This window comes from Sturnus vulgaris, unplaced genomic scaffold (assembly GCF_052056855.1).
Source record: "Sturnus vulgaris isolate bStuVul1 unplaced genomic scaffold, bStuVul1.hap1 Scaffold_112, whole genome shotgun sequence".
Taxonomy (NCBI): domain Eukaryota; kingdom Metazoa; phylum Chordata; class Aves; order Passeriformes; family Sturnidae; genus Sturnus; species Sturnus vulgaris.
The window spans coordinates 84,485-109,571 of NW_028276026.1; positions in this window are offsets into that span (position 1 = coordinate 84,485).

Below are 25,087 nucleotides of genomic sequence, written 5' to 3' on the forward strand. Positions count from 1 at the left end.
AATAGCCCATGGTTTCCATGAGCTTCTGTCCCATCAACCATGTCCTTTGCTCCAGTGAGGCCCCGCAATGGCACACTGGACCCTTGGCTCCATGAGGTTCCGTGGTATCGCCATGGTTTCCCTGGATCCGCAGTAGCACTATGGACCATAGGTTTCATGCAGCTTTGCTGTGCTACAGTGGCTCCTTGGTTCCATCAAGTGCCACTGTGTAACAAGGGAATCTTGGTCCCATGAGGTTCTGGACTGTCACAATGCTATCCTTGGTTCTGGACTCTAACAACGGACCCTTGATTCCACGAGATTCCATTACGTCACAATGCTCTCCTTGGTTCCACAAGGTCCTCCTTGTTTCCACAAGGCCTTGCTCTGTCACAATGGACCCTTGGTTCCATGAGCTTCCGTAGTGTAACCATGGTCTCCTGGGATCTGCATTGTCACAATGGACAATTGGTTGCATGGGAGCCTGCTGTGTCACAAGAGAGCCTTAGTTCCATGACGTTCTGGACTGTCACAGTGGTCTCCCTGCTTCAATGAGGCCCTGGAGTGTCACAAGGGCTGCTTGGTTCTGTGAGCTTCCACAACGTCCCAATGGTCTCCTTGTTTCTGCAGTGTCATAGTGGACTCTTGGTTCCATTAGGTTCCTAAATGTCACAGGTCTCCTTGGTTCCATGTGGCCCTGCTGTGTCACCACAGCCCCTTGGTTCCAGGAGTTTCTGGGCTGTCAGCAGTGGTTCCTTTTCTTCCAATCAGGCACCGCTGTGTCACACTGCACCCTGGCTTCCATGAAGTTCTTCAGTGTCACAGTGGCCCCTTGGATCCATGCGGTCCCATAGTGTCACCATGGTCTCCTTGGATCTGCATTGTCATAAGGGACCATTGGTTCCATGTGGCCCGGCTGTGTCACAGTGATGTGGATTCCGTAATTGCCTTCAGCGTCACAATGGAGCCTTGTTTCTGTGAGGCTCTCAACTGTCACAATTGTCTCCTTGGTTCCATCAGCCCCCGCTGTGTCACAAGGGTCCCCTTGGTTCCATGAGCACACCAAAGCTTTGCATAAACATTGAGCAGCACCTGCTTAACACACCTGGGAACATCTGTCTGCATTCAAAAGAGAGGTCACAGCTGAGAAAGGCACCAGCAGCTTCCATCTGCAACACAGATGCAGGGAAAGGACAAGGACAGAGAATTCAGCTGGAAGACTCTGAGAATTCTGCATCCAGACATCATTTCTGGTCTCACTGTCCCTAGTAGAAAGGTGTCATCATTCCAGGCAGCCTGTACTCAGCATGGGCTTCTACAGTGGGGGTTTGTCGTTTAGGAAACCTGCTCAGGCTTTTCCCTTCTTTCCTCACAAACAGGAATACTTGTCCCGGGCCTGGATGCAGGCAGAACCCTGAGGAGAGCACGTGGGACATGGTGCAGTGGGCAGGGACAGCCAGCTGCAGAGTTCAGGGGGGAAGGGCTTCCGGTGCAGGGCCAGGGATGTCAGTCCCAGCTGGGCCATGTCAGACACGGTGAGGCTGGGCTTGGGGAGCAGCTTGTCCAAACAGGGTCAGCCTGCAAGGGGCTCATTCTTCTGTGGGCCCACACCTCCTAAGGAGACGTTCAGCATCAAGATCACCTGGGGAATGCCTAAGTTGCTTCTTCTTGGAACTGAAAAAGAAAAATTACTCCCTTTTATAACACTGAAAATCGTGAGCTGTACCTTGAAATCTTCCTCCTTAAGAGAACTCCAAAGTGACTCCAAGCACTGCACAAGGCCTGGAGACTGGAAGACATTGGAAAGAAGACAAAGAGCTCCTGAGGGTTTTCTGTATTTTAATAATCCCCAACGGTGGATTTGGGGCTGAGTCCAGGAGCCCCAGGCACTGAGAGAATGTTGAAGAAGCTGCTCAAGGAGTCAGAAGCAAAACTCCAAGTCCCTTGGAGCATCAGTGGCCCCACTGAGGGCAGGGACTGCCAAAGGCTCCCCAGGGAGTGGTGAGAGCAGATCCTTGAGGCCAGGATTGCAGGAGCCCGAGGCTGTGAGCAGGGAACTGCAATGCTGAGCAAGGCCTGGGCTGGTTGGAGGAAGCAGAAAGGCCAAGGCCTGAGCCCAGGCCTGGGCCAGCAGGGCCTGTCCCTCACAGGTGGCTTGGGGCTGTTCCTGGGGCACTGGGATGGGAGAGGCAGCAAGGACAAATGTCATCAGGCTGTGTGACACTCCAGATGCTCATGGAACCAAGGGCCAGTGTGACACAGCAGGGCCTGATGGAAACAAGAGGCCATGCTGAGCCTGCGCGCCTGTAACACCCCAGAACACTGAAATGCTGAGGGTGAGCAAAGATTCCTTTCCTCGAGTTTGATGCAGAGTAGAAACCCCAGCCAGATATTCTCAAGAGGTCAAAACGACACAAAAGTGTACTGGAAAAATACAGAAAGCCGAGCTCCTTTGGCAAATGATTTCATACAACATCCAATTCAACGTGCAACACTTAGCGTAGCAGGAACATCATTAACTCAGCCCATTTAAGATGGAAACCTTTAGGCATAAAAATGTTAAACTACCCAAAAACATTCCAGTAAAAGAGGATAAGAAGGTTAAAAGAGAAAAAAGAGACAGAAAGACAGAAGATCTCCAGATAGATATGCAGAGAGCTACCAGCTGCTAGGCTTCCAGTGTGGCTGAGACACAGACCCAGGAGATTTCAGGATTCAGACCAGGGCTTGACGTCATGCCCGATTTTTTCAATTCCCTAGCGTTTTGTAAGCTCTCCTCTTTTCGGGGACATCTGCTTTCTTCCCACTCACTGCTGTGTTTCATTGCCTTTGTGTGGGATTGATTGACAGCTCGGCCAATCAGAGCTGGGTGGGCGCGGCCCCTGCTGTGTGATTGATTAACGGCTCAACCAATCAGAGCAGGCTGGGCGCTGCTCCTGCTGTGTGACTGATTAACGGCTCAACCAATCAGAGCAGGCTGGGCGCTGCCCCTGCTGTGTGATTGATTGACGGCTCAGCCAATCAGAGCTGGCTGGGCGCTGCCCCTGCTGTGTGATTGGCAGATCTGCCAGGCCATGGCTGGGGGTGGGGCTCTATCCCACCTCATTCCAAGGTCTGTCCCAGCCCCAGCCCCACTCGGCCATTCCGAGCATCCCGACGGGTCTGGGGACATTGATGTCATCCAGCCTCTGACAGCGACCATGGGGACACTGCGGAACCTCATGGAACCAAAGAGACCATTTTGACACTCTGGTGCCTCATGCAATCAGGGCCACCTTTGTGAGACTCAGGACCCCAGTGGAACCAAGGGTCAGTGATGAAGCTGTGCGGCCCAGAGAACCAAGGAGCCTTTGTTACACAGCAGGGCCACATGGAGCCCAGGGGCCTTGGTGACTCTGCAGGACCTTAGGGAAGCAAGGGGCCATTGTTATCACTACTGAAGCAGGGAGAATATTGTGACAAGGAGAATATCGGGACACTACAGGGACTCCTGGAATCAAGGAGAACATTGTGACCCTGTGAGGCCCCATGGAACCAAGGCAACATGGAACAGGTCTGGCTGGCTGGGCCTCCCGGGGGCCACCTGGCAAGACTGGCTGATCCTTGAATGTTGAGGACTGCCTCTCCTCAGCTCCTGGAGCACTGAGGCTCTGTGCTTTCCTTCCTATGGAAAAGTACCATCCCCTTTTGCAGGTTCCCACGGCTGAAACTGATATTCCCCCTGAAAAAGCACTACATACAAGGCTTGCTCCCAGCCAAAATCTGCTAGGAGTAACAGCTCTGGGTGGCCACCGTTTCCTGAGGGCTGCCTCTCATCTACCACTCTAAGGGTCGGTGTGAAGTTTCCCTCATTTTTGCCTCATGACCCTCTCAAGAAGACCTCAAGGACCCCCACCCAGGTTGACTCTGGACAATGGTTTTCTGGCCTGCTTGAGGTGGGTGCTTGCCAAGGGACTCTTTGCAGGTGTGTTGTGCTCACTGGACTCTGCTGTCATGGTACCAGCTGAAGCCTGCATGTACTGCACGACCGCACCTGTCTCTTGGAGCACCACACAATGCTCCATAAATCTCCCCACCTCTTGGCCACAAGCCACTCGCTTTGGAAAAGGACTATAAAAGAGCGATCCTCTGGAGAAGACCCTGAGTACTCCCCACGGATGACCACCCTTCCATTGCCTGGCCCACCATGACGTTGGTCACGTCTGTTGGTAGCTATTTCCCCCTTCCCCTCTTTTTCTCTCTCTCTATACTCCGTTTCCTATATCTCTCCCCTCTATCGCAACTGAATTGTTTGGCATTCAATAAAAATGCATTGCTGTTGTTGAATAAACTGATTTGTCCCCCGCTATTTGCCTGCTATTACCTCTGAGATCAAACAATCCCTGGCCTGTGTTGGCAGATGGTGACACCCTCCCCCGCCCAAATCCCCCATCCCCCTGCTTCTCCCAGTTGATTGCTGATCGTGCTGTGACATGGAATGGAACATCCCTTGCGCCAGTCCAGCCCAGCTGTCCCATCCCTGTTCCCTCAGGAACACTTGCCCACCCCAAGCCCATGGGTTGGAGGGGCTTGCAGACACGCCTCGTGGGGGGAGCATTGTGACAAGGACAGGAGAACAGAAGAACATTTACACTTATCGCGGGCAGAGAACAGAAGAGCACAGCCTTGGAGAAACGCACAAAGGATGTAGCTGAGGCAAACAGAGCGTGCACAAAATGCAAGGAGAATGTCAGCTCAGCTCTGCAAGGCTGACAAAAGCAGAAGTTATACACAACAATAATATTGCCCTTCCTCAAAAGCGGGGATCAAAGAGCAGTCACCTAAAAAGGACAGTGCATGTTGAAGACAGACTCCAAAGAACCATAGAAGGACTTGTGAGAAGGGGTGCAATTATGGCAAATAAATTCCAGGTGGGGTTAACTAATGAATACATCATCAGTGTGAGTGATAAAAGCTCCGATTGCCTGGTGGCCAGTGCACTCGAGTAGATGAAGGATTGCCCAAGTGACCACCATGGTGTAATAAAGAATACCTGCTCTCAAATCCTCAAAACTGTGTTCAAAAGTTGCTATCCAGCAGATTTCAGTATCAGTGGTGTCCCTGACTCCATTATGCCCCTTGCACACTTTCCCGAGGGCCCCTTGGTTCCACGAGGCCCTGCTGGATAACAATGGACGCTTGGTTCCATTTGGGTCTGTACTGTCAAAATGGCCTCCTTGGTTCTGCACTGCCACAATGCTCTCCTTGGTGCCACGAGGCCTTGGTGTGTCACAACAGCCTCTCGGTTCCATGAACTGCCATAGTGTCAGCACGGTCTCTTGGATCTGCAGGATCACGATGGACAATTGGTTACAAGCAGCCCCGCTGTGTCACAATGACTATTTGGTTCAGGTGGCCCCCACAGTGTCACCATGGCCCCTTGGTTCCACGAGGCCTCGCTGTAGAACAATGGCCTCTCAGTTCCAGGAGGTTTTGTACTGTCAACAGTGCTCTCCTTGGTTCTACAGTGGCTGCTTGCTTCCATAAGGTTCCTCAGTGTCACAGTGGTCTCCTTGGCTCCATGAGGCTCTGCAATGTCCCAATAGCCCATGGTTTCCATGAGCTTCTGTCCCATCAACCATGTCCTTTGCTCCAGTGAGGCCCCGCAATGGCACACTGGACCCTTGGCTCCATGAGGTTCCGTGGTATCGCCATGGTTTCCCTGGATCCGCAGTAGCACTATGGACCATAGGTTTCATGCAGCTTTGCTGTGCTACAGTGGCTCCTTGGTTCCATCAAGTGCCACTGTGTAACAAGGGAATCTTGGTCCCATGAGGTTCTGGACTGTCACAATGCTATCCTTGGTTCTGGACTCTAACAACGGACCCTTGATTCCACGAGATTCCATTACGTCACAATGCTCTCCTTGGTTCCACAAGGTCCTCCTTGTTTCCACAAGGCCTTGCTCTGTCACAATGGACCCTTGGTTCCATGAGCTTCCGTAGTGTAACCATGGTCTCCTGGGATCTGCATTGTCACAATGGACAATTGGTTGCATGGGAGCCTGCTGTGTCACAAGAGAGCCTTAGTTCCATGACGTTCTGGACTGTCACAGTGGTCTCCCTGCTTCAATGAGGCCCTGGAGTGTCACAAGGGCTGCTTGGTTCTGTGAGCTTCCACAACGTCCCAATGGTCTCCTTGTTTCTGCAGTGTCATAGTGGACTCTTGGTTCCATTAGGTTCCTAAATGTCACAGGTCTCCTTGGTTCCATGTGGCCCTGCTGTGTCACCACAGCCCCTTGGTTCCAGGAGTTTCTGGGCTGTCAGCAGTGGTTCCTTTTCTTCCAATCAGGCACCGCTGTGTCACACTGCACCCTGGCTTCCATGAAGTTCTTCAGTGTCACAGTGGCCCCTTGGATCCATGCGGTCCCATAGTGTCACCATGGTCTCCTTGGATCTGCATTGTCATAAGGGACCATTGGTTCCATGTGGCCCGGCTGTGTCACAGTGATGTGGATTCCGTAATTGCCTTCAGCGTCACAATGGAGCCTTGTTTCTGTGAGGCTCTCAACTGTCACAATTGTCTCCTTGGTTCCATCAGCCCCCGCTGTGTCACAAGGGTCCCCTTGGTTCCATGAGCACACCAAAGCTTTGCATAAACATTGAGCAGCACCTGCTTAACACACCTGGGAACATCTGTCTGCATTCAAAAGAGAGGTCACAGCTGAGAAAGGCACCAGCAGCTTCCATCTGCAACACAGATGCAGGGAAAGGACAAGGACAGAGAATTCAGCTGGAAGACTCTGAGAATTCTGCATCCAGACATCATTTCTGGTCTCACTGTCCCTAGTAGAAAGGTGTCATCATTCCAGGCAGCCTGTACTCAGCATGGGCTTCTACAGTGGGGGTTTGTCGTTTAGGAAACCTGCTCAGGCTTTTCCCTTCTTTCCTCACAAACAGGAATACTTGTCCCGGGCCTGGATGCAGGCAGAACCCTGAGGAGAGCACGTGGGACATGGTGCAGTGGGCAGGGACAGCCAGCTGCAGAGTTCAGGGGGGAAGGGCTTCCGGTGCAGGGCCAGGGATGTCAGTCCCAGCTGGGCCATGTCAGACACGCTGAGGCTGGGCTTGGGGAGCAGCTTGTCCAAACAGGGTCAGCCTGCAAGGGGCTCATTCTTCTGTGGGCCCACACCTCCTAAGGAGACGTTCAGCATCAAGATCACCTGGGGAATGCCTAAGTTGCTTCTTCTTGGAACTGAAAAAGAAAAATTACTCCCTTTTATAACACTGAAAATCGTGAGCTGTACCTTGAAATCTTCCTCCTTAAGAGAACTCCAAAGTGACTCCAAGCACTGCACAAGGCCTGGAGACTGGAAGACATTGGAAAGAAGACAAAGAGCTCCTGAGGGTTTTCTGTATTTTAATAATCCCCAACGGTGGATTTGGGGCTGAGTCCAGGAGCCCCAGGCACTGAGAGAATGTTGAAGAAGCTGCTCAAGGAGTCAGAAGCAAAACTCCAAGTCCCTTGGAGCATCAGTGGCCCCACTGAGGGCAGGGACTGCCAAAGGCTCCCCAGGGAGTGGTGAGAGCAGATCCTTGAGGCCAGGATTGCAGGAGCCCGAGGCTGTGAGCAGGGAACTGCAATGCTGAGCAAGGCCTGGGCTGGTTGGAGGAAGCAGAAAGGCCAAGGCCTGAGCCCAGGCCTGGGCCAGCAGGGCCTGTCCCTCACAGGTGGCTTGGGGCTGTTCCTGGGGCACTGGGATGGGAGAGGCAGCAAGGACAAATGTCATCAGGCTGTGTGACACTCCAGATGCTCATGGAACCAAGGGCCAGTGTGACACAGCAGGGCCTGATGGAAACAAGAGGCCATGCTGAGCCTGCGCGCCTGTAACACCCCAGAACACTGAAATGCTGAGGGTGAGCAAAGATTCCTTTCCTCGAGTTTGATGCAGAGTAGAAACCCCAGCCAGATATTCTCAAGAGGTCAAAACGACACAAAAGTGTACTGGAAAAATACAGAAAGCCGAGCTCCTTTGGCAAATGATTTCATACAACATCCAATTCAACGTGCAACACTTAGCGTAGCAGGAACATCATTAACTCAGCCCATTTAAGATGGAAACCTTTAGGCATAAAAATGTTAAACTACCCAAAAACATTCCAGTAAAAGAGGATAAGAAGGTTAAAAGAGAAAAAAGAGACAGAAAGACAGAAGATCTCCAGATAGATATGCAGAGAGCTACCAGCTGCTAGGCTTCCAGTGTGGGTGAGACACAGACCCAGGAGATTTCAGGATTCAGACCAGGGCTTGACGTCATGCCCGATTTTTTCAATTCCCTAGCGTTTTGTAAGCTCTCCTCTTTTCGGGGACATCTGCTTTCTTCCCACTCACTGCTGTGTTTCATTGCCTTTGTGTGGGATTGATTGACAGCTCGGCCAATCAGAGCTGGGTGGGCGCGGCCCCTGCTGTGTGATTGATTAACGGCTCAACCAATCAGAGCAGGCTGGGCGCTGCTCCTGCTGTGTGACTGATTAACGGCTCAACCAATCAGAGCAGGCTGGGCGCTGCCCCTGCTGTGTGATTGATTGACGGCTCAGCCAATCAGAGCTGGCTGGGCGCTGCCCCTGCTGTGTGATTGGCAGATCTGCCAGGCCATGGCTGGGGGTGGGGCTCTATCCCACCTCATTCCAAGGTCTGTCCCAGCCCCAGCCCCACTCGGCCATTCCGAGCATCCCGACGGGTCTGGGGACATTGATGTCATCCAGCCTCTGACAGCGACCATGGGGACACTGCGGAACCTCATGGAACCAAAGAGACCATTTTGACACTCTGGTGCCTCATGCAATCAGGGGCACCTTTGTGAGACTCAGGACCCCAGTGGAACCAAGGGTCAGTGATGAAGCTGTGCGGCCCAGAGAACCAAGGAGCCTTTGTTACACAGCAGGGCCACATGGAGCCCAGGGGCCTTGGTGACTCTGCAGGACCTTAGGGAAGCAAGGGGCCATTGTTATCACTACTGAAGCAGGGAGAATATTGTGACAAGGAGAATATCGGGACACTACAGGGACTCCTGGAATCAAGGAGAACATTGTGACCCTGTGAGGCCCCATGGAACCAAGGCAACATGGAACAGGTCTGGCTGGCTGGGCCTCCCGGGGGCCACCTGGCAAGACTGGCTGATCCTGGAATGTTGAGGACTGCCTCTCCTCAGCTCCTGGAGCACTGAGGCTCTGTGCTTTCCTTCCTATGGAAAAGTACCATCCCCTTTTGCAGGTTCCCACGGCTGAAACTGATATTCCCCCTGAAAAAGCACTACATACAAGGCTTGCTCCCAGCCAAAATCTGCTAGGAGTAACAGCTCTGGGTGGCCACCGTTTCCTGAGGGCTGCCTCTCATCTACCACTCTAAGGGTCGGTGTGAAGTTTCCCTCATTTTTGCCTCATGACCCTCTCAAGAAGACCTCAAGGACCCCCGCCCAGGTTGACTCTGGACAATGATTTTCTGGCCTGCTTGAGGTGGGTGCTTGCCAAGGGACTCTTTGCAGGTGTGTTGTGCTCACTGGACTCTGCTGTCATGGTACCAGCTGAAGCCTGCATGTACTGCACGACCACACCTGTCTCTTGGAGCACCACACAATGCTCCATAAATCTCCCCACCTCTTGGCCACAAGCCACTCGCTTTGGAAAAGGACTATGAAAGAGCGATCCTCTGGAGAAGACCCTGAGTACTCCCCACGGATGACCACCCTTCCATTGCCTGGCCCACCATGACGTTGGTCTCGTCTGTTGGTAGCTATTTCCCCCTTCCCCTCTTTTTCTCTCTCTAGACTCCATTTCCTATATCTCTCCCCTCTATCGCAACTGAATTGTTTGGCATTCAATAAAAATGCATTGCTGTTGTTGAATAAACTGATTTGTCCCCCGCTATTTGCCTGCTATTACCTCTGAGATCAAACAATCCCCGGCCTGTGTTGGTAGATGGTGACACTCCCCCCCCCTCCCCCCCCCCCCCCGCAAATCCCCCATCCCCCTGCTTCTCCCAGTTGATTGCTGATCGTGCTGTGACATGGAATGGAACATCCCTTGGGCCAGTCCAGCCCAGCTGTCCCATCCTTGTTCCCTCAGGAACACTTGCCCATCCCAAGTCCATGGGTTGGAGGGGCTTGCAGACACGCCTCGTGGGGCGAGCACTGTGACAAGGACAGGAGAACAGAACAACATTTACACTTACCAAGGGCAGAGAACAGAAGAGCACAGTCTTGGAGAAACGCACAAAGGATGTAGCCCAGGCAAACGGAGCGTGCACAAAACGCAAGGAGAATGTCAGCTCAGCTCTGCAAGGCTGACAAAAGCAGAAGTTATACACAACAATAATATTGCCCTTCCTCAAAAGCGGGGATCAAAGAGCAGTCACCTAAAAAGGACAGTGCATGTTGAAGACACACTCCAAAGAACCATAGAAGGACTTGTGAGAAGGGGTGCAATTATGGCAAATAAATTCCAGGTGGGGTTAACTAATGAATACATCATCAGTGTGAGTGATAAAAGCTCCGATTGCCTGGTGGCCAGTGCATTCGAGTAGATGAAGGATTGCCCAAGTGGCCACCATGGTGTAATAAAGAATACCTGCTCTCAGATCCTCAAAACTGTGTTCAAAAGTTGCTATCCAGCAGATTTCAGTATCAGTGGTGTCCCTGACTCCATTATGCCCCTTGCACACTTTCACGAGGGCCCCTTGGTTCCACGAGGCCCTGCTGGATAACAGTGGACCCTTGGTTCCATTTGGGTCTGTACTGTCAAAATGGCCTCCTTGGTTCTGCACTGCCACAATGCTCTCCTTGGTGCCACGAGGCCTTGGTGTGTCACAACAGCCTCTCGGTTCCATGAACTGCCATAGTGTCAGCACGGTCTCTTGGATCTGCAGTATCACGATGGACAGTTGGTTACAAGCAGCCCCGCCGTGTCACAACGACTATTTGCTTCAGGTGGCCCCCACAGTGTCACCATGGCCCCTTGGTTCCACGAGGCCTCGCTGCAGAACAATGGCCTCTCAGTTCCAGGAGGTTTTGTACTGTCAACAGTGCTCTCCTTGGTTCTACAGTGGCTGCTTGCTTCCATAAGGTTCCTCGGTGTCACAGTGGTCTCCTTGGCTCCATGAGGCTCTGCAATGTCCCAATAGCCCATGGTTTCCATGAGCTTCTGTCCCATCAACCATGTCCTTTGCTCCAGTGAGGCCCCGCAATGGCACACTGGACCCTTGGCTCCATGAGGTTCCATAGTGTGACATGGTTGCCTTGATTCCAAGAGGTTCTGCTGGGTCACACTGGACCCTTGGCTCCGTGAGGTTCCGTGGTATCGCCATGGTTTCCCTGGATCCGCAGTAGCACTATGGACCATAGGTTTCATGCAGCTTTGCTGTGCTACAGTGGCTCCTTGGTTCCATCAAGTGCCACTGTGTAACAAGGGAATCTTGGTCCCATGAGGTTCTGGACTGTCACAATGGTGTCCTTGGTTCTGGACTCTAACAACGGACCCTTGGTTCCACGAGGTTCCATTACGTCACAATGCTCTCCTTGGTTCCACAAGGCCTTGCTTTGTCACAATGGACCCTTGGTTCCATGAGCTTCCGTAGTGTAACCATGGTCTCCCGGGATCTGCATTGTCACAATGGACAATTGGTTGCATGGGAGCCTGCTGTGTCACAAGAGAGCCTTAGTTCCATGACGTTCTGGACTGTCACAGTGGTCTCCCTGCTTCAACGAGGCCCTGGAGTGTCACAAGGGCTGCTTGGTTCTGTGAGCTTCCACAACGTCCCAATGGTCTCCTTGTTTCTGCAGTGTCATAGTGGACTCTTGGTTCCATTAGGTTCTCTAAATGTCACAGGTCTCCCTGGTTCCATGTGGCCCTGCTGTGTCACCACAGCCCCTTGGTTCCAGGAGTTTCTGGGCTGTCAGCAGTGGTTCCTTTTCTTCCAATCAGGCACCGCTGTGTCACACTGCACCCTGGCTTCCATGAAGTTCTTCAGTGTCACAGTGGCCCCTTGGATCCATGCGGTCCCATAGTGTCACCATGGTCTCCTTGGATCTGCATTGTCATAAGGGACCATTGGTTCCATGTGGCCCGGCTGTGTCACAGTGATGTGGATTCCGTAATTGCCTTCAGCGTCACAATGGAGCCTTGTTTCTGTGAGGCTCTCAACTGTCACAATTGTCTCCTTGGTTCCATCAGCCCCCGCTGTGTCACAAGGGTCCCCTTGGTTCCATGAGCACACCAAAGCTTTGCATAAACATTGAGCAGCACCTGCTTAACACACCTGGGAACATCTGTCTGCATTCAAAAGACAGGTCACAGCTGAGAAAGGCACCAGCAGCTTCCATCTGCAACAGAGATGCAGGGAAAGGACAAGGACAGAGAATTCAGCTGCAAGACTCCGAGAATTCTGCATCCAGACATCATTTCTGGTCCCACTGTCCCTAGTAGAAAGGTGTCATCATTCCAGGCAGCCTGTACTCAGCATGTGCTTCTACAGTGGGGATTTGTCGTTTAGGAAACCTGCTCAGGCTTTTCCCTTCTTTCCTCACAAACAGGAATACTTGTCCCGGGCCTGGATGCAGGCAGAGCCCTGAGGAGAGCACGTGGGACATGGTGCAGTGGGCAGGGACAGCCAGCTGCAGAGTTCAGGGGGGAAGGGCTTCCGGTGCAGGGCCAGGGATGTCAGTCCCAGCTGGGCCACGTCAGACACGCTGAGGCTGGGCTTGGGGAGCAGCTTGTCCAAACAGGGTCAGCCTGCAAGGGGCTCATTCTTCTGTGGGCCCACACCTCCTAAGGAGACGTTCAGCATCAAGATCACCTGGGGAATGCCTAAGTTGCTTCTTCTTGGAACTGAAAAAGAAAAATTACTCCCTTTTATAACACTGAAAATCGTGAGCTGTACCTTGAAATCTTCCTCCTTAAGAGAACTCCAAAGGGACTCCAAGCAGCTGCACAAGGCCTGGAGACTGGAAGACATTGGAAAGAAGACAAAGAGCTCCTGAGGGTTTTCTGTATTTTAATGATCCCCAACGGTGGATTTGGGGCTGAGTCCAGGAGCCCCAGGCACTGAGAGAATGTTGAAGAAGCTGCTCAAGGAGTCAGAAGCAAAACTCCAAGTCCCTTGAAGCATCAGTGGCCCCACTGAGGGCAGGGACTGCCAAAGGCTCCCCAGGGAGTGGTGAGAGCAGATCCTTGAGGCCAGGATTGCAGGAGCCCGAGGCTGTGAGCAGGGAACTGCAATGCTGAGCAAGGCCTGGGCTGGTTGGAGGAAGCAGAAAGGCCAAGGCCTGAGCCCAGGCCTGGGCCAGCAGGGCCTGTCCCTCACAGGTGGCTCGGGGCTGTTCCTGGGGCACTGGGACGGGAGAGGCAGCAAGGACAAATGTCATCAGGCTGTGTGACACTCCAGATGCTCATGGAACCAAGGGCCAGTGTGACACAGCAGGGCCTGATGGAAACAAGAGGCCGTGCTGAGCCTGCGTGCCTGTAACACCCCAGAACACTGAAATGCTGAGGGTGAGCAAAGGTTCCTTTACTCGAGTTTGGTGCAGAGTAGAAACCCCAGCCAGATATTCTCAAGAGGTCAAAACGACACAAAAGTGTACTGGAAAAACACAGAAAACCGAGCTCCTTTGGCAAATGATTTCATACAACATCCAATTCAACGTGCAACACTTAGCGTAGCAGGAACATCATTAACTCAGCCCATGTAAGATGGAAACCTTTAGGCATAAAAATGTTAAACTACCCAAAAACATTCCAGTAAAAGAGGATAAGAAGGTTAAAAGAGAAAAAAGAGACAGAAAGACAGAAGATCTCCAGATAGATATGCAGAGAGCTACCAGCTGCTAGGCTTCCAGTGTGGGTGAGACACAGACCCAGGAGATTTCAGGATTCAGACCAGGGCTTGACGTCATGCCCGATTTTTTCAATTCCCTAGCGTTTTGTAAGCTCTCCTCTTTTCGGGGACATCTGCTTTCTTCCCACTCACTGCTGTGTTTCATTGCCTTTGTGTGGGATTGATTGACAGCTCGGCCAATCAGAGCTGGGTGGGCGCTGCCCCTGCTGTGTGATTGATTGACGGCTCAGCCAATCAGAGCTGGGTGGGCGCTGCCCATGCTGTGTGATTGATTGACAGCTCAACCAATCAGAGCTGGGTGGGCGCTGCCCCTGCTGTGTGATTGATTGACGGCTCAGCCAATCAGAGCTGGGTGGGCGCTACCCCTGCTGTGTGATTGGCAGATCTGCCAGGCTGGGGGCGGGGCTCTGTCCCACCTCATTCCAAGGTCTGTCCCAGCCCCAGCCCCACTCGGCCATTCCGAGCATCCCGAGGGGTCTGGGGACATTGATGTCATCCAGCCTCTGACAGCGACCATGGGGACACTGCGGAACCTCATGGAACCAAAGAGACCATTTTGACACTCTGGTGCCTCATGCAATCAGGGGCACCTTTGTGAGACTCAGGACCCCAGTGGAACCAAGGGTCAGTGATGAAGCTGTGCGGCCCAGAGAACCAAGGAGCCTTTGTTACACAGCAGGGCCACATGGAGCCCAGGGGCCTTGGTGACTCTGCAGGACCTTAGGGAAGCAAGGGGCCATTGTTATCACTACTGAAGCAGGGAGAATATTGTGACAAGGAGAATATCGGGACACTACAGGGACTCCTGGAATCAAGGAGAACATTGTGACCCTGTGAGGCCCCATGGAACCAAGGCAACATGGAACAGGTCTGGCTGGCTGGGCCTCCCGGGGGCCACCTGGCAAGACTGGCTGATCCTGGAATGTTGAGGACTGCCTCTCCTCAGCTCCTGGAGCACTGAGGCTCTGTGCTTTCCTTCCTATGGAAAAGTACCATCCCCTTTTGCAGGTTCCCACGGCTGAAACTGATATTCCCCCTGAAAAAGCACTACATACAAGGCTTGCTCCCAGCCAAAATCTGCTAGGAGTAACAGCTCTGGGTGGCCACCGTTTCCTGAGGGCTGCCTCTCATCTACCACTCTAAGGGTCGGTGTGAAGTTTCCCTCATTTTTGCCTCATGACCCTCTCAAGAAGACCTCAAGGACCCCCACCCAGGTTGACTCTGGACAATGGTTTTCTGGCCTGCTTGAGGTGGGTGCTTGCCAAGGGACTCTTTGCAGGTGTGTTGTGCTCACTGGACTCTGCTGTCATGGTACCAGCTGAAGCCTGCATGTACTGCACGACCGCACCTGTCTCTTGGAGCACCACACAATGCTCCATAAATCTCCCCACCTCTTGGCCACAAGCCACTCGCTTTGGAAAAGGACTATAAAAGAGCGATCCTCTGGAGAAGACCCTGAGTACTCCCCACGGATGACCACCCTTCCATTGCCTGGCCCACCATGACGTTGGTCACGTCTGTTGGTAGCTATTTCCCCCTTCCCCTCTTTTTCTCTCTCTAGACTCCATTTCCTATATCTCTCCCCTCTATCGCAACTGAATTGTTTGGCATTCAATAAAAATGCATTGCTGTTGTTGAATAAACTGATTTGTCCCCCGCTATTTGCCTGCTATTACCTCTGAGATCAAACAATCCCCGGCCTGTGTTGGTAGATGGTGACACTCCCCCCCCCTCCCCCCCCCCCCCCCCGCAAATCCCCCATCCCCCTGCTTCTCCCAGTTGATTGCTGATCGTGCTGTGACATGGAATGGAACATCCCTTGGGCCAGTCCAGCCCAGCTGTCCCATCCTTGTTCCCTCAGGAACACTTGCCCATCCCAAGTCCATGGGTTGGAGGGGCTTGCAGACACGCCTCGTGGGGCGAGCACTGTGACAAGGACAGGAGAACAGAACAACATTTACACTTACCAAGGGCAGAGAACAGAAGAGCACAGTCTTGGAGAAACGCACAAAGGATGTAGCCCAGGCAAACGGAGCGTGCACAAAACGCAAGGAGAATGTCAGCTCAGCTCTGCAAGGCTGACAAAAGCAGAAGTTATACACAACAATAATATTGCCCTTCCTCAAAAGCGGGGATCAAAGAGCAGTCACCTAAAAAGGACAGTGCATGTTGAAGACACACTCCAAAGAACCATAGAAGGACTTGTGAGAAGGGGTGCAATTATGGCAAATAAATTCCAGGTGGGGTTAACTAATGAATACATCATCAGTGTGAGTGATAAAAGCTCCGATTGCCTGGTGGCCAGTGCATTCGAGTAGATGAAGGATTGCCCAAGTGGCCACCATGGTGTAATAAAGAATACCTGCTCTCAGATCCTCAAAACTGTGTTCAAAAGTTGCTATCCAGCAGATTTCAGTATCAGTGGTGTCCCTGACTCCATTATGCCCCTTGCACACTTTCACGAGGGCCCCTTGGTTCCACGAGGCCCTGCTGGATAACAGTGGACCCTTGGTTCCATTTGGGTCTGTACTGTCAAAATGGCCTCCTTGGTTCTGCACTGCCACAATGCTCTCCTTGGTGCCACGAGGCCTTGGTGTGTCACAACAGCCTCTCGGTTCCATGAACTGCCATAGTGTCAGCACGGTCTCTTGGATCTGCAGTATCACGATGGACAGTTGGTTACAAGCAGCCCCGCCGTGTCACAACGACTATTTGCTTCAGGTGGCCCCCACAGTGTCACCATGGCCCCTTGGTTCCACGAGGCCTCGCTGCAGAACAATGGCCTCTCAGTTCCAGGAGGTTTTGTACTGTCAACAGTGCTCTCCTTGGTTCTACAGTGGCTGCTTGCTTCCATAAGGTTCCTCGGTGTCACAGTGGTCTCCTTGGCTCCATGAGGCTCTGCAATGTCCCAATAGCCCATGGTTTCCATGAGCTTCTGTCCCATCAACCATGTCCTTTGCTCCAGTGAGGCCCCGCAATGGCACACTGGACCCTTGGCTCCATGAGGTTCCATAGTGTGACATGGTTGCCTTGATTCCAAGAGGTTCTGCTGGGTCACACTGGACCCTTGGCTCCGTGAGGTTCCGTGGTATCGCCATGGTTTCCCTGGATCCGCAGTAGCACTATGGACCATAGGTTTCATGCAGCTTTGCTGTGCTACAGTGGCTCCTTGGTTCCATCAAGTGCCACTGTGTAACAAGGGAATCTTGGTCCCATGAGGTTCTGGACTGTCACAATGCTGTCCTTGGTTCTGGACTCTAACAACGGACCCTTGGTTCCACGAGGTTCCATTACGTCACAATGCTCTCCTTGGTTCCACAAGGCCTTGCTTTGTCACAATGGACCCTTGGTTCCATGAGCTTCCGTAGTGTAACCATGGTCTCCCGGGATCTGCATTGTCACAATGGACAATTGGTTGCATGGGAGCCTGCTGTGTCACAAGAGAGCCTTAGTTCCATGACGTTCTGGACTGTCACAGTGGTCTCCCTGCTTCAACGAGGCCCTGGAGTGTCACAAGGGCTGCTTGGTTCTGTGAGCTTCCACAACGTCCCAATGGTCTCCTTGTTTCTGCAGTGTCATAGTGGACTCTTGGTTCCATTAGGTTCTCTAAATGTCACAGGTCTCCCTGGTTCCATGTGGCCCTGCTGTGTCACCACAGCCCCTTGGTTCCAGGAGTTTCTGGGCTGTCAGCAGTGGTTCCTTTTCTTCCAATCAGGCACCGCTGTGTCACACTGCACCCTGGCTTCCATGAAGTTCTTCAGTGTCACAGTGGCCCCTTGGATCCATGCGGTCCCATAGTGTCACCATGGTCTCCTTGGATCTGCATTGTCATAAGGGACCATTGGTTCCATGTGGCCCGGCTGTGTCACAGTGATGTGGATTCCGTAATTGCCTTCAGCGTCACAATGGAGCCTTGTTTCTGTGAGGCTCTCAACTGTCACAATTGTCTCCTTGGTTCCATCAGCCCCCGCTGTGTCACAAGGGTCCCCTTGGTTCCATGAGCACACCAAAGCTTTGCATAAACATTGAGCAGCACCTGCTTAACACACCTGGGAACATCTGTCTGCATTCAAAAGACAGGTCACAGCTGAGAAAGGCACCAGCAGCTTCCATCTGCAACAGAGATGCAGGGAAAGGACAAGGACAGAGAATTCAGCTGCAAGACTCCGAGAATTCTGCATCCAGACATCATTTCTGGTCCCACTGTCCCTAGTAGAAAGGTGTCATCATTCCAGGCAGCCTGTACTCAGCATGTGCTTCTACAGTGGGGATTTGTCGTTTAGGAAACCTGCTCAGGCTTTTCCCTTCTTTCCTCACAAACAGGAATACTTGTCCCGGGCCTGGATGCAGGCAGAACCCTGAGGAGAGCACGTGGGACATGGTGCAGTGGGCAGGGACAGCCAGCTGCAGAGTTCAGGGGGGAAGGGCTTCCGGTGCAGGGCCAGGGATGTCAGTCCCAGCTGGGCCACGTCAGACACGGTGAGGCTGGGCTTGGGGAGCAGCTTGTCCAAACAGGGTCAGCCTGCAAGGGGCTCATTCTTCTGTGGGCCCACACCTCCTAAGGAGACGTTCAGCATCAAGATCACCTGGGGAATGCCTAAGTTGCTTCTTCTTGGAACTGAAAAAGAAAAATTACTCCCTTTTATAACACTGAAAATCGTGAGCTGTACCTTGAAATCTTCCTCCTTAAGAGAACTCCAAAGGGACTCCAAGCAGCTGCACAAGGCCTGGAGACTGGAAGACATTGGAAAGAAGACAAAGAGCTCCTGAGGGTTTTCTGTATTTTAATGATCCTCAACGGTGGATTTGGGGCTGAGTCCAGGAGCCCCAGGCACTGAGAGAAGGTTGAAGAAGCTGCTCAAGGAGTCAGAAGCAAAACTCCAAGTCCCTTGGAGCATCAGTGGCCCCACTGAGGGCAGGGACTGCCAAAGGCTCCCCAGGGAGTGGTGAGAGCAGATCCTTGAGGCCAGGATTGCAGGAGCCCGAGGCTGTGAGCAGGGAACTGCAATGCTGAGCAAGGCCTGGGCTGGTTGGAGGAAGCAGAAAGGCCAAGGCCTGAGCCCAGGCCTGGGCCAGCAGGGCCTGTCCCTCACAGGTGGCTCGGGGCTGTTCCTGGGGCACTGGGACGGGAGAGGCAGCAAGGACAAATGTCATCAGGCTGTGTGACACTCCAGATGCTCATGGAACCAAGGGCCAGTGTGACACAGCAGGGCCTGATGGAAACAAGAGGCCGTGCTGAGCGTGCGCGCCTGTAACACCGCAGAACTCTGAAATGCTGAGGGTGAGCAAAGGATCCTTTCCTCGAGTTTGGTGCAGAGTAGAAACCCCAGTCAGATATTCTCAAGAGGTCAAAACGACACAAAAGTGTACTGGAAAAATACAGAAAACCGAGCTCCTTTGGCAAATGATTTCATACAACATCCAATTCAACGTGCAACACTTAGCGTAGCAGGAACATCATTAACTCAGCCCATGTAAGATGGAAACCTTTAGGCATAAAAATGTTAAACTACCCAAAAACATTCCAGTAAAAGAGGATAAGAAGGTTAAAAGAGAAAAAAGAGACAGAAAGACAGAAGATCTCCAGATAGATATGCAGAGAGCTACCAGCTGCTAGGCTTCCAGTGTGGGTGAGACACAGACCCAGGAGATTTCAGGATTCAGACCAGGGCTTGACGTCATGCCCGATTTTTTCAATTCCCTAGCGTTTTGTAAGCTCTCCTCTTTTCGGGGACATCTGCTTTCTTCCCACTCACTGCTGTGTTTCATTGCCTTTGTGTGGGATTGATTGACAGCTCGGCCAATCAGAGCTGGGTGGGCGCTGCCCATGCTGTGTGATTGATTGACAGCTCAACCAATCAGAGCTGGGTGGGCGCTGCTCCTGCTGTGTGACTGATTAACGGCTCAACCAATCAGAGCTGGGTGGGCGCTGCCCCTGCTGTGTGATTGATTGACGGCTCAGCCAATCAGAGCTGGGTGGGCGCTACCCCTGCTGTGTGATTGGCAGATCTGCCAGGCTGGGGGCGGGGCTCTGTCCCACCTCATTCCAAGGTCTGTCCCAGCCCCAGCCCCACTCGGCCATTCCGAGCATCCCGAGGGGTCTGGGGACATTGATGTCATCCAGCCTCTGACAGCGACCATGGGGACACTGCGGAACCTCATGGAACCAAAGAGACCATTTTGACACTCTGGTGCCTCATGCAATCAGGGGCACCTTTGTGAGACTCAGGACCCCAGTGGAACCAAGGGTCAGTGATGAAGCTGTGCGGCCCAGAGAACCAAGGAGCCTTTGTTACACAGCAGGGCCACATGGAGCCCAGGGGCCTTGGTGACTCTGCAGGACCTTAGGGAAGCAAGGGGCCATTGTTATCACTACTGAAGCAGGGAGAATATTGTGACAAGGAGAATATCGGGACACTACAGGGACTCCTGGAATCAAGGAGAACATTGTGACCCTGTGAGGCCCCATGGAACCAAGGCAACATGGAACAGGTCTGGCTGGCTGGGCCTCCCGGGGGCCACCTGGCAAGACTGGCTGATCCTGGAATGTTGAGGACTGCCTCTCCTCAGCTCCTGGAGCACTGAGGCTCTGTGCTTTCCTTCCTATGGAAAAGTACCATCCCCTTTTGCAGGTTCCCACGGCTGAAACTGATATTCCCCCTGAAAAAGCACTACATACAAGGCTTGCTCCCAGCCAAAATCTGCTAGGAGTAACAGCTCTGGGTGGCCACCGTTTCCTGAGGGCTGCCTCTCATCTACCACTCTAAGGGTCGGTGTGAAGTTTCCCTCATTTTTGCCTCATGACCCTCTCAAGAAGACCTCAAGGACCCCCGCCCAGGTTGACTCTGGACAATGATTTTCTGGCCTGCTTGAGGTGGGTGCTTGCCAAGGGACTCTTTGCAGGTGTGTTGTGCTCACTGGACTCTGCTGTCATGGTACCAGCTGAAGCCTGCATGTACTGCACGACCGCACCTGTCTCTTGGAGCACCACACAATGCTCCATAAATCTCCCCACCTCTTGGCCACAAGCCACTCGCTTTGGAAAAGGACTATGAAAGAGCGATCCTCTGGAGAAGACCCTGAGTACTCCCCACGGATGACCACCCTTCCATTGCCTGGCCCACCATGACGTTGGTCTCGTCTGTTGGTAGCTATTTCCCCCTTCCCCTCTTTTTCTCTCTCTAGACTCCATTTCCTATATCTCTCCCCTCTATCGCAACTGAATTGTTTGGCATTCAATAAAAATGCATTGCTGTTGTTGAATAAACTGATTTGTCCCCCGCTATTTGCCTGCTATTACCTCTGAGATCAAACAATCCCCGGCCTGTGTTGGTAGATGGTGACACTCCCCCCCCCCTCCCCCCCCCCCCGCAAATCCCCCATCCCCCTGCTTCTCCCAGTTGATTGCTGATCGTGCTGTGACATGGAATGGAACATCCCTTGGGCCAGTCCAGCCCAGCTGTCCCATCCCTGTTCCCTCAGGAACACTTGCCCACCCCAAGCCCATGGGTTGGAGGGGCTTGCAGACACGCCTCGTGGGGGGAGCATTGTGACAAGGACAGGAGAACAGAAGAACATTTACACTTATCGCGGGCAGAGAACAGAAGAGCACAGCCTTGGAGAAACGCACAAAGGATGTAGCTGAGGCAAACAGAGCGTGCACAAAATGCAAGGAGAATGTCAGCTCAGCTCTGCAAGGCTGACAAAAGCAGAAGTTATACACAACAATAATATTGCCCTTCCTCAAAAGCGGGGATCAAAGAGCAGTCACCTAAAAAGGACAGTGCATGTTGAAGGCAGACTCCAAAGAACCATAGAAGGACTTGTGAGAAGGGGTGCAATTATGGCAAATAAATTCCAGGTGGGGTTAACTAATGAATACATCATCAGTGTGAGTGATAAAAGCTCCGATTGCCTGGTGGCCAGTGCACTCGAGTAGATGAAGGATTGCCCAAGTGGCCACCATGGTGTAATAAAGAATACCTGCTCTCAGATCCTCAAAACCGTGTTCAAAAGTTGCTATCCAGCAGATTTCAGTATCAGTGGTGTCCCTGACTCCATTATGCCCCTTGCACACTTTCACGAGGGCCCCTTGGTTCCACGAGGCCCTGCTGGATAACAGTGGACCCTTGGTTCCATTTGGGTCTGTACTGTCAAAATGGCCTCCTTGGTTCTGCACTGCCACAATGCTCTCCTTGGTGCCACGAGGCCTTGGTGTGTCACAACAGCCTCTCGGTTCCATGAACTGCCATAGTGTCAGCACGGTCTCTTGGATCTGCAGTATCACGATGGACAGTTGGTTACAAGCAGCCCCGCCGTGTCACAACGACTATTTGCTTCAGGTGGTCCCCACAGTGTCACCATGGCCCCTTGGTTCCACGAGGCCTCGCTGCAGAACAATGGCCTCTCAGTTCCAGGAGGTTTTGTACTGTCAACAGTGCTCTCCTTGGTTCTACAGTGGCTGCTTGCTTCCATAAGGTTCCTCGGTGTCACAGTGGTCTCCTTGGCTCCATGAGGCTCTGCAATGTCCCAATAGCCCATGGTTTCCATGAGCTTCTGTCCCATCAACCATGTCCTTTGCTCCAGTGAGGCCCCGCAATGGCACACTGGACCCTTGGCTCCATGAGGTTCCATAGTGTGACATGGTTGCCTTGATTCCAAGAGGTTCTGCTGGGTCACACTGGACCCTTGGCTCCGTGAGGTTCCGTGGTATCGCCATGGTTTCCCTGGATCCGCAGTAGCACTATGGACCATAGGTTTCATGCAGCTTTGCTGTGCTACAGTGGCTCCTTGGTTCCATCAAGTGCCACTGTGTAACAAGGGAATCTTGGTCCCATGAGGTTCTGGACTGTCACAATGCTGTCCTTGGTTCTGGACTCTAACAACGGACCCTTGGTTCCACGAGGTTCCATTACGTCACAATGCTCTCCTTGGTTCCACAAGGCCTTGCTTTGTCACAATGGACCCTTGGTTCCATGAGCTTCCGTAGTGTAACCATGGTCTCCCGGGATCTGCATTGTCACAATGGACAATTGGTTGCATGGGAGCCTGCTGTGTCACAAGAGAGCCTTAGTTCCATGACGTTCTGGACTGTCACAGTGGTCTCCCTGCTTCAACGAGGCCCTGGAGTGTCACAAGGGCTGCTTGGTTCTGTGAGCTTCCACAACGTCCCAATGGTCTCCTTGTTTCTGCAGTGTCATAGTGGACTCTTGGTTCCATTAGGTTCTCTAAATGTCACAGGTCTCCCTGGTTCCATGTGGCCCTGCTGTGTCACCACAGCCCCTTGGTTCCAGGAGTTTCTGGGCTGTCAGCAGTGGTTCCTTTTCTTCCAATCAGGCACCGCTGTGTCACACTGCACCCTGGCTTCCATGAAGTTCTTCAGTGTCACAGTGGCCCCTTGGATCCATGCGGTCCCATAGTGTCACCATGGTCTCCTTGGATCTGCATTGTCATAAGGGACCATTGGTTCCACGTGGCCCGGCTGTGTCACAGTGATGTGGATTCCGTAATTGCCTTCAGCGTCACAATGGAGCCTTGTTTCTGTGAGGCTCTCAACTGTCACAATTGTCTCCTTGGTTCCATCAGCCCCCGCTGTGTCACAAGGGTCCCCTTGGTTCCATGAGCACACCAAAGCTTTGCATAAACATTGAGCAGCACCTGCTTAACACACCTGGGAACATCTGTCTGCATTCAAAAGACAGGTCACAGCTGAGAAAGGCACCAGCAGCTTCCATCTGCAACAGAGATGCAGGGAAAGGACAAGGACAGAGAATTCAGCTGCAAGACTCCGAGAATTCTGCATCCAGACATCATTTCTGGTCCCACTGTCCCTAGTAGAAAGGTGTCATCATTCCAGGCAGCCTGTACTCAGCATGTGCTTCTACAGTGGGGATTTGTCGTTTAGGAAACCTGCTCAGGCTTTTCCCTTCTTTCCTCACAAACAGGAATACTTGTCCCGGGCCTGGATGCAGGCAGAGCCCTGAGGAGAGCACGTGGGACATGGTGCAGTGGGCAGGGACAGCCAGCTGCAGAGTTCAGGGGGGAAGGGCTTCCGGTGCAGGGCCAGGGATGTCAGTCCCAGCTGGGCCACGTCAGACACGGTGAGGCTGGGCTTGGGGAGCAGCTTGTCCAAACAGGGTCAGCCTGCAAGGGGCTCATTCTTCTGTGGGCCCACGCCTCCTAAGGAGACGTTCAGCATCAAGATCACCTGGGGAATGCCTAAGTTGCTTCTTCTTGGAACTGAAAAAGAAAAATTACTCCCTTTTATAACACTGAAAATCGTGAGCTGTACCTTGAAATCTTCCTCCTTAAGAGAACTCCAAAGTGACTCCAAGCAGCTGCACAAGGCCTGGAGACTGGAAGACATTGGAAAGAAGACAAAGAGCTCCTGAGGGTTTTCTGTATTTTAATGATCCCCAACGGTGGATTTGGGGCTGAGTCCAGGAGCCCCAGGCACTGAGAGAAGGTTGAAGAAGCTGCTCAAGGAGTCAGAAGCAAAACTCCAAGTCCCTTGGAGCATCAGTGGCCCCACTGAGGGCAGGGACTGCCAAAGGCTCCCCAGGGAGTGGTGAGAGCAGATCCTTGAGGCCAGGATTGCAGGAGCCCGAGGCTGTGAGCAGGGAACTGCAATGCTGAGCAAGGCCTGGGCTGGTTGGAGGAAGCAGAAAGGCCAAGGCCTGAGCCTAGGCCTGGGCCAGCAGGGCCTGTCCCTCACAGGTGGCTCGGGGCTGTTCCTGGGGCACTGGGACGGGAGAGGCAGCAAGGACAAATGTCATCAGGCTGTGTGACACTCCAGATGCTCATGGAACCAAGGGCCAGTGTGACACAGCAGGGCCTGATGGAAACAAGAGGCCGTGCTGAGCGTGCGCGCCTGTAACACCGCAGAACTCTGAAATGCTGAGGGTGAGCAAAGGTTCCTTTCCTCGAGTTTGGTGCAGAGTAGAAACCCCAGTCAGATATTCTCAAGAGGTCAAAACGACACAAAAGTGTACTGGAAAAATACAGAAAACCGAGCTCCTTTGGCAAATGATTTCATACAACATCCAATTCAACGTGCAACACTTAGCGTAGCAGGAACATCATTAACTCAGCCCATGTAAGATGGAAACCTTTAGGCATAAAAATGTTAAACTACCCAAAAACATTCCAGTAAAAGAGGATAAGAAGGTTAAAAGAGAAAAAAGAGACAGAAAGACAGAAGATCTCCAGATAGATATGCAGAGAGCTACCAGCTGCTAGGCTT